The sequence below is a fragment of the Lissotriton helveticus genome, chromosome 3_1 (genome assembly GCF_964261635.1).
Source record: "Lissotriton helveticus chromosome 3_1, aLisHel1.1, whole genome shotgun sequence".
Classification (NCBI taxonomy): domain Eukaryota; kingdom Metazoa; phylum Chordata; class Amphibia; order Caudata; family Salamandridae; genus Lissotriton; species Lissotriton helveticus.
In genome coordinates, this window is record NC_136061.1 from 377,617,452 (window position 1) to 377,632,599 (window position 15,148).

At 41.2% G+C, this 15,148-nt stretch overlaps 1 protein-coding gene across 1 annotated transcript in view; it reads left to right on the forward strand.

Moving 5' to 3' along the window:
- The first annotated feature begins 11,966 nt into the window (after positions 1-11,966).
- ALDOC (aldolase, fructose-bisphosphate C) overlaps positions 11,967-15,148 on the forward strand; it is a 101,686-nt gene continuing 98,504 nt past the window's right edge. Inside the window, exon 1 of the mRNA XM_078680110.1 lies at positions 11,967-12,101. The gene's annotated coding sequence lies outside the window, so the exon portion shown is untranslated. The remainder of the gene's footprint in view (positions 12,102-15,148) is intronic.

The following is a 15,148-nucleotide window of genomic DNA, read 5'->3' on the forward strand; positions in this document are numbered from 1 at the left end:
TACAAGCCCCTTGCGTCGCTGGTGCGTCACATTGCGTGACACACTGGCGGCACAACCTGCTGCGTGTTATTTACAAGCACACATAAAGCCACCCTGCGTGACTTTACCTGCGCTTATAAATATCGCCCCTTTTCACGCAACACTGTGCGTATAGGGATGTGGCATAGGTGTTGCTGTGAGTGTCCCCACGAAACACCAAGGTCCACTGATGCATTTCCAGATTTACTAGCAATCATAAATCTGGAAATGCGTCAGAATGCTACGCCATCATAAGGGTGGTGTAGCAAGGTGCAACGAGGAGAAATAGTATCGCATAGCCGATCCCGCCCCCCTGACTACCCCCCCCCCTCCTCGCGGCCTACACCCAGTTCAACAGCAACATTTAGTAAATGGCGAAGAAATTGCTAACTTCTGCTCCGAAAAAATAGCCATTATAGACCAATCCTTCCTAGCATCTCCGCCACATCCTCTATCTATCGATGTCTCTACTTCTCAACCTCCCTCCCTATCAACTCCCCCCTCCTTCCTCCTTCCTCCCGCCACTATCCCTCTGAAATCCAGCCTTTCTAACCCTCAGCCTAAAAACAATGCCTCCTGGCTCAATTACCACCCTGTTAGGGAACTCGAAGTCTCTAACAACATATCCAAACTTAAACCTTCCTCACACACCAAAGACCCTCTTCTCACTAACCTCCTTCAGGAGCTCAAGCACATCATTGCTCCTGTTTGGACCTCTATCATCAACTCCTCCTTTACCTCTGGATGTGTTCCTCCCTCCCTCCAACTCGGACAAATCACTCCCATTTTTAAAAATCCCAATGCTGACCCTGATGACCTAAATAATCTCCGCCCCATCTCCAACCTCCCCCTCCTTTCTAAAGCTCTTGAAAAATGTGCCCTTCATCAACTGGACAATCACATTGTCTCCTTTAACCTGTTTGACTCTTTACAATCCGGATTCCGAAAAGGTTGCAGTTCAGAAACTGCCATACTAAGTATTGTTTACAACATCCATCACTCCCTTGACAACGACGAGACCTGCCTACTCATTCTCCTTGACCTCTCTGCAGCATTTGATACGGTTAACCACCCTGCCTTACTTAATGCGCTCAAAATTAGATCTGGCCTTAATGGCCCGGTACTTAAATGTTTCTCCTCCTGCCTACACCACAGAACTCAACAAATCAAAATCTACAATTGCCTCTCTAACCCCACACCTGTCTCCCTAGGTGTCCCTCAGGGTTCTATTCTCTCCCCCTCACTCTTCAACCTCTTTATGGAGCCCCTTACCCTCATTCTAAAACAAGCCGGTATCAACTACCACCTATATACCGATGACACCCAACTTTACTATAAGATCAAATCCCACTCTGACGTTCTACAACTTAATAACACCCTGTCTAAAATCCAATCCTGGTTCCACTCTAACCATCTCTAACTTAACACTAAAAAACGGAAATCATTCTCTTCTCTCTAAACAACAACCCTCTTCCTATACAAACATTGATCTCTGACCTTAATGCCCTCAACTGTCACCTCACCTTATAAAGCTCAGTAAAATCACTTGTCATCACCATTGACAACAGCCTAACACTCCAGACCCACATAAAAAATTCGACCAAAGGAGCGCTCTTCACCATACGTCATCTCAAGAAAATCAAACCCTTCATCCCAGTTGACGACTTTAAATCGGTCGTCCAATCACTGGTCCTCTCAAAAAATGATTATTGTAACGCCCTCTTCTCCGGAGCCCCAAAAGTTCACGTAGCCCCACTCAAATCTGTGCTAAACCTAGCGGCCAGGCTGATCACTGAATTCAAAAGCTTCGACCACCTCTCCCCAGCCCTTAAGGCCCTTAAATGGCTGCCCATTGGGGGCAGATCCACCTATAAGATTGCATGCATTACGCACAAAGCCCTTCACCAAAAAGCCCCACTTTCTCTTACTGATAAACTCAACAAAGCAGGATGTGCCCGACCTTTGAGAAGCACCAACGCCCTCCTCCTCATCCAACCTCTGACAAAAAAGAAAACCACTCAGTCTCGCTCTTTCTCTGGAAATGCCCCAGCATATGGAATGTCCTCCCCAAAGACCTGCACTGCAACCCCTCCTACATCAGCTTCAAAAAGACCTCAAACTGCACTTGTTCAAGAAATATTGGGGTCCATAATCCTTTCTTTCCCCTACTTGTCCCTCCCCTCCTCCTTTTCCTCTCCTTTTCCCTACCTGCCTTACCATCTCGCCCTCCTCCATCTCAGGAAACCATATACTACTCGACCACCTGAACCTATGTATTTCTGTTTCTTATCCCTCTCATGGAGCCATTTTGGTTTTTTTGTATATTGATACTTGTTCCCCTCAATCGAACCTATGTCATCCCCATGATCTGAACAATTGCAATATGCCTGTATGTCTGTATTATCTTTACTCATGTAAAGCGATCTGATACCCCCGGGTCCAGCCAGCGCTATATAAAGCATTTAAAATAAAAATAAATAAATACAATTAATTAAATCGTTATTGAAAACAGAACAACGGACCCAAATACCTCAACGGCAGAATCAACTTCCACTTACTCAAAAGAAACCTCCGATCTTCCAACCTCGCACTGGCCGAAACCCCGCGCATCCACGGAGCCAGAGCAGGCAGAAGATCCTTCGCTCACATTGCAGCCAAGGCCTGGAACGAGCTACCGGCAGACATCAGTCTCCCCCCTCCCTGAACACTGTCAGGAAGACCCTCAAGACCTGCCTTTTGGGCTAAACAGATCTGCGGATCCCCCCCAGCCCCCCCACCAACCCCCCACCAACCCCCCTCAGCGCCTTGAGACCCTCAGGGGTGAGTAGCATGCTTACAATTCCCTGATTGATTGACATAAGGTGACGGCAGGAAACCATCAAGAAATATTCCCTCATGACCTAAACAATTCTGAAAATAACAATGTATATGCTTTGAAAATTATTTTTTAACACAGGGTGACAGCATTTGCTTTTTTTAATATGTAATTTTTATAACTAGATACATATTTCATATTTTTTTATTTTTTTATCCAATTTTTACTTTAAAGTTATTACAATCATTTACTAAAACATGTGATACTTCATTGGGGCAATAAAAAACATACAATAACCATGCAGAGGAAAAACAAGATACTTAAATCTCACACAGACTTCATCCAAACTCTCTCATACATACTACATTCACTCTTTATTGTGCGTCTGAGGAATCGCAAGTTGTAGCACGAAATTATTACGCAAGGTCGACGCGTTTCGGTGGTGTGGGACCACCTTCCTCAGGACCTTTTGGCAGAACAGTCAGATTTTCACAAAATAAATAATAAACACTGCATGGATCGATATCTTTAATGATAAATAACATATCATGTATTTGTACCATTATCCTGAATTAATTTGTCTTATAATCTAATTATACAATACAATACCACTGTAACTTAGAACACCCTGTGAGAACATCAACAAGAACTAATTCACAATTTATCTTTCATTACTTTTTTGTCTTTTGTCAGTAATCCAGAAACAAGCAACACAACACAGTTATCTCGGTACAATATTTAAAGATATATAAGGTAACGTGAAATGTAACAAAAGTTGAAAAGATGAGTAAGAGAAAATTAGAATAGCGAGTATGCCAATTCTCTTGTTAGGTTTAAAAGACAAGTTTACACATGGTCAACCTAATGGTGGTGGTACAGGATAAGTTTATACGTTGTTAATTTCCACAAATATGACAGGCGTTCTTACCCTTTTGATTTCAGTAGGGTAGATCACCGCTTCGATTATAACTTCAAACTAATTTGGTCACACTGAATTGTTCCTAAAATAAATTATTTAGGAAATATACATTTATCAAGCATGAACATCTAAACATGTTGTTAAAGGATTTTTAGTTTATAATCCTGCGTATCTATTTGCTTACCAAAAAGCGTGCTACCCGTTCATTAAATGGTCGGTAATACGGGGGTTGTCTGGGGCTGTGAGCCTTAGTCGATAGGTATCATTTTCCTGAAAAAATGACAATAATCCTTAGTCTAATATGTGGCGTCAGAGATCTCTAGGTATACTCGTGATGTGAAGCACGCTACTCACCTTGTAATTGACAAAGGCGGCTCCTAGAATTTCCTTTATATACTTTGGCTTGTTGTTATATCATGATCTGATGGGGGCATCTTTTTCGTTTAGTGGCGATTAACTGTGATAATAAGAGCAAGGGTAAAACATGAGATACAAATCTCATTTAAACTAACTGATAACACATTAACTAAATATCTAGTTATCTTCTTACTAGTTATAGGTTGCTTGTAGTAGTGCCATCATTTATATTAATACATTCGTGTGTTGTCCCTCTAATGAAAGTAAGCTAATCTAAAGCTGCTGAGCTATCGCTTCCAGATGGCGGTAGTATTACATGTGAGTATCAGGGTCTGAGCTGATTCTTGCCCCACAAAAGCATACCCTTCCCCACTGAAGCCCGACGATAAAGTTATTTGTGTGCGACTTATTTTCTACTAACAAGATTTAAACCAGGTTTAAATATTTAGGCGCTATCGCGTGGATTAACTTACTTTCATTTGCTGAGATGTGCATCATGTAACGCTTGCTCCGGAACTCCAACCCGTAACCCCGTAGGCTCAGAAGAACCTCACATAGGGTCTTCCTTTAAATATCGTAGTGTTCGCGCCAAATGTTTTCTTCACGTGATCGTTTACTGGTGGGCGCCATTTCTAAGTGGTGTCGTTTATTTGTTTATTTTCTTCCTATCTTCGTACCGTCCTCTAATTTAGATAGGCGACCAAGCATAGAGCCAGTTACTCACTTAGTAAGTCAGAGCCGGATTCTTAGATCTATATAGCGGATTTTTGCACAAGCGAGTTGATATTCCATGAATCCAAATATCATATTTTATTCAATTTTGCGACAGCAATTTAAAAAAATTTATTTTTTTATTTAAAGTGCTACCCTGAGTTTTACGAAATTTAAGGGAGTATGTACGTTTTTACCAAAGAGAGCTGACACTGCGATGGTTTGAGTGTCACCTGTTTACAATAGCGGGTTCTTTTTAAGTGTCATTACTACACAGTGTTTCTTTCTCTGATAATGCCCACAGATTGGTAGCTGAGAGAACTGTGTTAACCGGCTTACAAGAGCGGTTTTTTGGGCGCCATTACTAAGTGGTGTTTATTTCTCTGACTGAGCTCACACCTAGTGAGTTCTAAGAAGTCTAATAAGATACAGATAACACTCAGATGTGTGTGAATCACACTATCATATTCAGACCCCACTTAAGTTAAGATGTATATGTGTGAGCTGTATATTAATACACATATCATGTATGGACTTGTAGTCATTAATATTAATGATCCAGTGCTACGATTAATCCCATGTAAGTAACGCAGATTTCTGCTAATAATCACAGGGTTAGCATGCGGTATAAAACAATTCCTCGCAGCACAGATATCATGTACATGAACAATAGAACCACGATAGGTTCTTTTATTGAAGGGTTCATATTCTCTATTTAAAACTTAGAAGTTATAAGATGATTCCTGGTTATTTAACTGTGGGATTCAGTTGGTCGATCAACTGACGAGCTTTTAACTAGTCTTTTGAAGGTTGATCCGTTCTAGCAGCTTAACACAGTTCACTTTTTGAAATAAGGATCGTAACAAATTTCTTTTTCATTTATTCTATCCTTCCCTTTTTTTCTTACTCTTTAACAACCAATTATAGAGAATCTATCTCTCTAACTAATACTGACCTATAACTATGGACAGGCTGGAAACCTTTGGGTTCACGGATGCAGATTTCAGTTCCCTACTGGGACATGTAGTAGATAAAAATAGCACCACCAGCAACACACTAGGTGATAATAGCGAATGGCAAAATTTACTTAACCTCAGGAAAAGAGCCAAACCGCATTGAATCACACGCATATTATATGCGGGAATACTTACTAGCAGGGGTAATACCATCTGGCCTCAGAGTAAGAAATGCTCCAGCGCTATTCATTGAAATACGGAAATTCCTGGAGCGATGGTCTTTGATATCTAATCGGTGCTCCAGAGATTGGATGTTCTTAATCATAGAAACCGCTAGGGATATCCTGATAACATTGAATGATGAAATTCTAAAATTAGAAGAACAACTGAATTCATCCAATGCAGTAGAGGATGCTAAAGATAAGTTAGATAAAATACAGACCGAAATGAAAGATTTTGAAACTTATCTAACAAATAAAAAAAAAGAGAAACTGAAAAATGATGTGCGTTGGTTTTCTAAGGAGAAAATCTATCCGTATTTGAATCCAAATTATTATCAAGCAGGGAACCCTAATGAATATACATCCAATTTCAATTACAGAAAAAATTATACCAACTTTTCTGACACTGGCTCGTCTGAGTCTGATAATGAGAACTACCCACACCCAGGCCCGAGCGGAGGACGTTACAACTCTGGATCATTTAGAGGAAGACATGGTCAACGTAATTTTCAAAACAGGTTTTTTTTATCAAGAGGCCCATACAGGGGGAAGCAACTCCACTGGCAACAACACAGAGGGGGTCCTCATAAATCGAGCCCACAACCTCAACAACAATACGTGAAGACAAGGAACCAGCAATACTGTGGTAGAGGATGAACAAAATCGCAATGGGTGTAGTAACACTCTCCCCATTTACAATCTACCATCGAGCTTATTGAAAAATGAAGAGTCCTCAGTATTAAGTAAGGGCTTATCTTTTGTTCCCTTTTCCTCCATAGACAAATTTAAACTACACATAGACCTCCATGCCTTCTTCAGAAAAGTTAGGTTGAAGAAATACTTTGAGGGGAGAGATACAATAGAGGAGGAAGTAAATCTTTCAAAATGTAAGCCCCCCTCTATTTTTACACCAACACTAGACATGGTCGGACCAGAAGTACAGATCTTTGAAAGACAGGTCCTACTAGATATAACTAGATTACTATCCAAACCCCAAAGATTTAGCTTCAATTTAACCAAACAGGAGAACTTGGCCCTTATAAACCTCGAAAATAACACCCAATTGGTGATTAAACCTTGTGACAAAGGTGGGGGCATATCAGTTTTTGATAAATCTGATTATGACAACAAAATAAGGGACATGCTGTCAAATACAGAACATTACAGACCTGCTAATATCAGAGAAACGCATAGACTCAGTGTGTCGATTAGAGAGATGACAGAAGTAGCACTAACCAACGGATACACATAAATATGAGTCATTTGTAAGAGATACAGGAGACATGATAAACAGAATTGAGGGTCTGGCATTCAACCCTATGACTGACATCCTAGTAACGCTTGACATTGAGGCGTTGTACACCAACATTCCTCAATGTCAAGCGTTACAGGCGGTTACCTCTCTGCTCCAGAGATATCCCAATAATAGACCTGACGCGTTTATCATTCAATGTCTGGAGGTCGTCCTCCTTAACAACTACTTTGAATTTGAAGGTAACCTATATAAGCAGGTAAAGGGCACAAGTATGGGCGCATCTTGTGCACCAAGTGTGGCAAACACATACATGGGCGAATGGGAGAGAAAAAATATCTACAACACAGATGCCCCCTTTTTTGAGAACGTCTCCGTATGGCGACGTTTTATTGACGATATCTTTTTTATTTGGCACGGTGACACGATACAACTGGAGGATTATATCCTCTGGCTTAATGCCAGTGATATAAATCTAAAATTTACATCTAATTACAGTCGCGAAAGAGTTGAATACTTAGATATTGCTATTGAAGGGAGAGATGGTGAGCTAAAGGTGAGTCTTTTTCGTAAACCCTCTGCCAAAAATACCATCCTCCAATTTGGGAGTTTCCTTCCTCACTGTCAGAAGGATTCCATCCCCTTTGGGGAATTCCTTCGCATTCGCCGAAATTGTACATCTCTCATTGATTATGACACCCATAGCGCAGCCCTACGAGAACGGCTAATTGAAAGGGGCTACCCCCACCGTCTAGTTCGTCAAGCTTTTAAAAGAGCAAAGTATTATGATAGAGATGCCTTGCTCAAACATAAAAGAAGGAAATCTCAAGATAAGATTACATGCGTGATAAATCATTCCACATTAAACTACAAAATAAAGAATATAATCAACAATAATTGGAGAATTCTTGAAGTAGAGAATGAAACTATCTTGGAGAAACCATTGGTAGCATACAGACGCAACAAAAACCTTAGAGACCGGCTGGTCCATACAAGGTATAAAGCTCGATCAGGGGAGAAACAAACAACTTTGACTGACGGTGATACTATTCGAGGCAACCACAGATGTGGTAATTGCCATGCTTGTGAATCTGCGATAATAGGCAATACCATTCAGCATAATAATATGAACATTACATTATCATTCATGAACTGCAGGAGCAAAAACATCGTCTATTATATTGTATGTCCATGTGGTCTAGTATATATAGGCGAAATGGGACGAGAGTTCAGACAGAGATTTAGTGAACACAAATCATCTGTAAGGACTAAAAAAATGACAGCACCTTTGACCCAACATTGTGTTGATCTGAACCATAATGAATCTGAACTCAAATGGTGTGTCTTGGAAAAAATCCAATATAAAAATGGAGAATCATTGGAACGAACCAGAAAAAAACGTGAATGTTATTGGATTTTTCGTTTTGACAGTGTGCGAACGGGTCTTAATGAAAATATCTCCTGGTATGTGACAGAATAACCTATCCCACATGCCGTATCTAAAGATATATATCGGCTGATATATTTCGACTGTCTCCCACTGATAATCTATTTTTGACAATTCAGACAATACTATGCTGTATCCTTCCCAAAACGACCTAATCAGGAATCATCTTATAACTTCTAAGTTTTAAATAGAGAATATGAACCCTTCAATAAAAGAACCTATCGTGGTTCTATTGTTCATGTACATGATATCTGTGCTGCGAGGAATTGTTTTATACCGCATGCTAACCCTGTGATTATTAGCAGAAATCTGCGTTACTTACATGGGATTAATCGTAGCACTGGATCATTAATATTAATGACTACAAGTCCATACATGATATGTGTGTTAATATACAGCTCACACATATACATCTTAACTTAAGTGGGGCCTGAATATGATAGTGTGATTCACACACATCTGAGTGTTATCTGTATCTTATTAGACTTCTTAGAACTCACTAGGTGTGAGCTCAGTCAGAGAAATAAACACCACTTAGTAATGGCGCCCAAAAAAACGCTCTTGTAAGCCGGTTAACACAGTTCTCTCAGCTACCAATCTGTGGGCATTATCAGAGAAAGAAACACTGTGTAGTAATGACTCTTAAAAAGAACCCGCTATTGTAAACAGGTGACACTCAAACCATCGCAGTGTCCGCTCTCTTCGGTAAAAACGTACATACTCCCTTAAATTTCGTAAAACTCAGGGTAGCACTTTAAATTAAAAAAAAAAAAATGTAATTGCTGTCGCAAAATTGAATAAAATATGATATTTGGATTCATGGAATATCAACTCGCTTGTGCAAAAATCCGCTATATAGATCTAAGAATTCGGCTCTGACTTTCTAAGTGAGTAACTGGCTCTATGCTTGGACGCCTATCTAAATTAGAGGACGGTACGAAGATAGGTAGAAAATAAACGACACCACTTAGAAATGGCACCCACCAGTAAACGATCACGTGAAGAAAACATTCGGCGCGAACACTACGATATTTAAAGGAAGACCCTATGTGAGGTTCTTCTGAGCCTACGGGGTTACGGGTTGGAGTTCCGGAGCAAGCGTTACATGATGCACATCTCAGCAAATGAAAGTAAGTTAATCCACGCGATAGCGCCTAAATATTTAAACCTGGTTTAAATCTTGTTAGTAGAAAATAAGTCGCACACAAATAACTTTATCGTCGGGCTTCAGTGGGGAAGGGTATGCTTTTGTGGGGCAAGAATCAGCTCAGACCCTGATACTCACATGTAATACTACCGCCATCTGGAAGCGATAGCTCAGCAGCTTTAGATTAGCTTACTTTCATTAGAGGGACAACACACGAATGTATTAATATAAATGATGGCACTACTGCAAGCAACCTATAACTAGTAAGAAGATAACTAGATATTTAGTTAATGTGTTATCAGTTAGTTTAATTGAGATTTGTATCTCATGTTTTACCCTTGCTCTTATTATCACAGTTAATCACCACTAACCGAAAAAGATGCCCCCATCAGATCAATGATATAACAACAAGCCAAAGTATATAAAGGAAATTCTAGGAGCCGCCTTTGTCAATTACAAGGTGAGTAGCGTGCTTCACATCACGAATATACCTAGAGATCTCTGACGCCACATATTAGACTAAGGATTATTGTAATTTTTTCAGGAAAATAATACCTATCGACTAAGGCTCACAGCCCCAGACAACCCCCGTATTACCGGCCATTTAATGAACGGGTAGCACGCTTTTTGGTAAGCAAATAGATACGCAGGATTATAAACTAAAAATCCTTTAACAACATGTTTAGATGTTCATGCTTGATAAATGTATATTTCCTAAATAATTTATTTTAGGAACAATTCAGTGTGACCAAATTAATTTGAAGTTATAATCGAAGCGGTGATCTACCCTACTGAAATCAAAAGGGTAAGAACGCCTGTCATATTTGTGGAAATTAACAACGTATAAACTTATCCTGTACCACCACCATTAGGTTGACCATGTGTAAACTTGTCTTTTAAACCTAACAAGAGAATTGGCATACTCGCTATTCGAATTTTCTCTCACTCATCTTTTCAACTTTTGTTACATTTCACGTTACCTTACATATCTTTAAATATTGTACCGAGATAACTGTGTTGTGTTGCTTGTTTCTGGATTACTGACAAAAGACAAAAAAGTAATGAAAGATAAATTGTGAATTAGTTCTTGTTGATGTTCTCACAGGGTGTTCTAAGTTACAGTGGTATTGTATTGTATAATTAGATTATAAGACAAATTAATTCAGGATAATGGTACAAATACATGATATGTTATTTATCATTACAGATATCGATCCATGCAGTGTTTATTTATTTTGTGAAAATCTGACTGTTCTGCCAAAAGGTCCTGAGGAAGGTGGTCCCACACCACCGAAACGCGTCGACCTTGCGTAATAATTTCGCGCTACAACTTGCGATCCCTCAGACGCAGAATAAAGAGTGAATGTAGTATGTATGAGAGAGTTTGGATGAAGTCTGTGTGAGATTTAAGTATCTTGTTTTTTCTCTGCATGGTTATTGTATGTTTTTTATTGCCCCAATGAAGTATCACATGTTTTAGTAAATGATTGTAATAACTTTAAAGTAAAAATTGGATAAAAAAAGAAAAAAATATGAAATATGTATCTTATATAAAAAAGTAATAAAAATTACATATGTAAAAAAAGCAAATGCTGTCACCCTGTGTAAAAAAATAATTTTCAAAGCATATAAATTGTTATTTTCAGAATTGTTTAGGTCATGAGGGAATATTTCTTGATGATATAATTGTGTTCCTCTCTTTCCCTGACCTTTAAAATATTATTAGAGGGGGTCCCTTATTTATGTTGACGGCAGGAAACCAGGCAGCATAGGTTAACACCAAATTTAAAAATCTTGACAGCGATTAGTCTACAGGTAGATCAAGTTTAATCTAGTTGCAACTTGAATTAGCAAACCGAGGGCACCATGTTTATTGAAATAAAATGTGGGTGCTGTCTGGCTATGTTGTTGAGGCATGTTGTCGTGGTCATTAGGGCACAACAGTGCCCTGATCGAACACCTCGTTACTGTGTCTAATTAGAATGCGTTGGCCCCTCTTTTAACAGTGAATCACAATTGACAGTAGTTGCTTTGCTGAAGTGGCACGTGCAGTCCTCTGTCTATGGCACCGCGAGGGGTCGGGGACTCCGTTTGCCAGGCCCCGCCCCCTGCACTGGAGTCCTGTCCTGTTCGCACGTAGCTCTGCGGCAGATTCAGCTGTAGCGGAGCTCGGTCTGGTTCAGCGTCTTCTCTCCATCAGAGCCGGGAGCAGGTGGGAGTGGAGGCTACAGAGAGAGCAGCACATCGAGAACAGACAGGTGAGACACGCCGCCTCTCTCCCATAACAAACTGTACACCATTCTGCCATGATCCCATTCCCGCCTCCCTGTATTCTACCAGCATATTCCACGACCGAATGCTGTACCCCAACCTACTGCTCCCTGCGCTGCACCCCGACATCTCTCACATCACTTGCATACGTGCATCACCTTCCCATACAGATGCTGCTTCCAAGCGCTATATAACCACAATACAAAACATATACAACCTCGCTGCCACATCTCGCATCACTTGCACCTTCACGTATCTCTCTTTAGATCTGCTAAATTGTACCACCCCTGTATTAATCTCCAGAATACATACCGCCTGAGTACCACCTCTCATATTAGGTGCATCCTTAAGAACCACCTCTCCATGTATCTCTTATATGCTACTCCAGTACCTCATTTCATGTCACTTTCATCCTTCGGTACCTCACCTCCATGTATGTCCTGCATCCCCATCATACCTTCCGAGTACCACATCTCATATTACTTGCATCATTGGGTACCTCCTCTCCATGTGTCTCTTGCACCCTCAATATATCTCCCGAGTACCACATATCATATCACTTGCATCCTTGGGTACCTCCTCTACATGTATCTCTTGCACCATCAATATATCTCCCAAGTACCACATCTCATATCATTTGCATACTTGGATACCTCCTCTCCATGTATCTCCTGCATCCCCATCATACCTTCCGGCTACCACATATCATATCACTTGCATCCTTCGGTACCTCCTCTCCATGTATGTGCTGTATCCCCAACATACCTTCCGAGTACCTCATCTCATATCACTGGCATCCTTGGGTACCTCCTCTCCATGTATCTCCTGCATCCCCAATATATCTATCAAGTACCACATCTCATATCACTTGCATCTTTGGGTAACTCCTCTCCGTGTATCTCATGCATCCCCCATATATCTCCTGAGTACCACATCTCATATCGATTGCATCCTTGGGTACCTCCTCTCCATGTATCTCCTGTATCCCCACCATATCCCAGAGTACCACATCTGATATCACTTGCATCCTTGGGTACCTCCTCTCCATGAATCTCCTACATCCCCATCATACTCCCGAGTACCACATCTCATATCACTTGCATCCTTCGGTACCTCCTCTCCATGTATGTGCTGTATCCCCAACATACCTTCCGAGTACCTCATCTCATATTACTGGCATCCTTGGGTACCTCCTCTCCATGTATCTCCTGCATCCCCAATATATCTATCAAGTACCACATCTCATATCACTTGCATCTTTGGGTAACTCCTCTCCATGTATCTCATGCAGCCCCCATATATCTCCTGAGTACCACATCTCATATCGATTGCATCCTTGGGTACCTCCTCTCCAGGTATATCCTACATCCCCATCCAACTCCCGAGTACCACATCTCATATGACTTGCATCCTTGGGTACCTCCTCTCCATATGTCTCCTGCACCTTCAATATATCTCCTGAGTACCACATATCATATCACTTGCATCCTTGGGTACCCCTTCTACATGTCTCTCCTGCACCCTCAATATATCTCTTAAGTATCACATCTCATATCACTGCATCTTTGGGTAACTCCTCTCCATGTATCTCCTGCATCCCCATATATATCCCGAGTACCACATCTCATATTACTTGCATCCTTGGGTACCTCCTTTCCATGAATCTCCTACATCCCCCATCCTACTCCCGAGTACCACATCTCATATCGCTTGCATCCTTGGGTACCTCCTCTCCATGTGTCTCTTGCACCCTCAATATATCTCCCGAGTACCACATATCATATCATTTGCATACTTGAATACCTCCTCCCCATGTATCTCCTGCATCCCCATCATTCCTCCCGGGTACCACATATCATATCACTTGCATCCTTCGGAACCTCCTCTCCATGTATGTCCTGTATCCCCAACATACCTTCCGAGTACCTCATCTCATATCACTTGCATCTTTGGGTAACTCCTCTCCATGTATCTCCTGCATCCCCCATATATCTCCCGAGTACCACAACTCATATCGCTTGCATCCTTGCGTACCTCCTCTCCATGCATCTCCTGTATCCCCACCATATCCCAGAGTACCAAATCTAATATCACTTGCATCCTTGGGTACCTCCTCTCCATGAATCTCCTACATCCCCATCATACTCCCGAATACCACATCTCATATTACTTGCATCATTGGGTACCTCCTCTCCATGCATCTCCTACATCCCCATCATACTCCCGAGTACCACATCTCATATTACTTGCATCCTTGGGTACCTCCTCTCCATGAATCTCCTACATCCCCATCATACTCCCGAGTACCACATCCCATATGACTTGCATCCTTGGGTGCCTCCTCTACATGTATCTCCTGCACCCTCAATATATCTCTTAAGTACCACATCTCATATCATTTGCATACTTGGATACCTCCTCTCCATGTATCTCCTGCATCCCCATCATTCCTCCCGGATACCACATATCATATCACTTGCATCCTTCGGTACCTCCTCTCCGTGTATGCCCTGTATCCCCAACATACATTCTGAGTACCTCATCTCATATTACTGGCATCCTTGCGTACCTCCTCTCCATGTATCTCTTGCATCCCCAATATGTCTCTCAAGTATCACATCTCATATCACTTGCATCTTTGGGTAACTCCTCTCCATGTATCTCCTGCATCCCCATATATCTCCTGAGTACCACATCTCATATCGCTTGCATCCTTAGGTACCTCCTCTGCATGTATCTCCTGCATCCACATCCTACTCCCGAGTACCACATCTCATATCACTTGCATCCTTGGGTACCTCCTCTCTATATATCTCCTGCATCCCCATCATACTCCTGAGTACCACATTTTATATGACTTGCATCTTTGGGTACCTCCTCTCCATGTATCTCCTGCAGCCTCCATATATCTTCCGAGTACCACACATTATATCACTTGCATCTTTGGGTACCTCCTTTCCATGTATCTCCTGCATCCCCACAATACTCCCGAGTACCACATCTAATGTATCACTTGCATCGCCATCTACCCCCT